Source organism: Geospiza fortis, unplaced genomic scaffold (assembly GCF_000277835.1).
Source record: "Geospiza fortis unplaced genomic scaffold, GeoFor_1.0 scaffold248, whole genome shotgun sequence".
Lineage (NCBI taxonomy): Eukaryota > Metazoa > Chordata > Aves > Passeriformes > Thraupidae > Geospiza > Geospiza fortis.
Window position 1 is genome coordinate 127,631 of NW_005054695.1, and position 918 is coordinate 128,548.

The following is a 918-nucleotide window of genomic DNA, read 5'->3' on the forward strand; positions in this document are numbered from 1 at the left end:
GTTGGGGTGTCTCTGCAAGGATGGGGCGGCTCTGCACTCCCCAGGAGCATCCAGGGGTCAGGTTTGGGGTGTCCCTGCAAGGATGGGGCGGCTCTACCCCCCCAGGAGCATCCAGGGCTCGTTTTTGGGGTGTCCCTGCAGGGATGTGGCACCTGTGTCCCCCCAGGTGGCTGTGCCCGTGTCCCAGCTCACCCTCCCGGCTGGAACTGGGAATTCCCCCAGGGATGGAGCAGCCCCTGGGCTTGGCCGCTGGGCAGGGAGGGATGGGGACAGGGGACACCGCTGAGGGGACAGGAGGGCTTGTCCCCATCCTGTTTGCCACCCCAAAGTGACCAAACCCCTCCTTGTCCCCATCCCTCCGGCCCGAGGGGGGACAGGGGACACTGCTGAGGGGACAGGGGTGTTGTCCCCATCCTCTTTGCCACCCAAAGTGACCAAGCACCTCCTTGTCCCCATCTCCCTGCCACCTAAGGGGACAGGGGACACTGCTGAGGGGACAGGTGTCCCCATCCTGTTTGCCACCCCAAAGTGACCAAACCCTTCCTTGTCCCCATCTCTCCAGCCACCAAAGGGGACAAGGAATGCTGAAGGGACATGGGGTGTTGTCCCCATCCCATTTTCCATCCTAAAGTGACCAAACCCCTCCTCGTCCCCATCCGTCTGACCGAGGGGGGACAGGGGACACTGCTGAGGGGACAGGTGTCCCCATCCTGTTTGCCACCCCAAAGTGACCAAACCCCTCCTCGTCCCCATCTCTCCGGCCACCAAAGAGGACAAGGGACTTGTCCTCCGGCCACCTACCGCCTGCTGGCGGCAGGACACGAGGCTGGCATTGTCCCTGCTGCTGTCGCCCCGTGCCCGCGCCAGCTCCCGGCGCAGCGCGTCCCCGTCGCTCCGCAGCCGCTGGCGCCGCCGCGC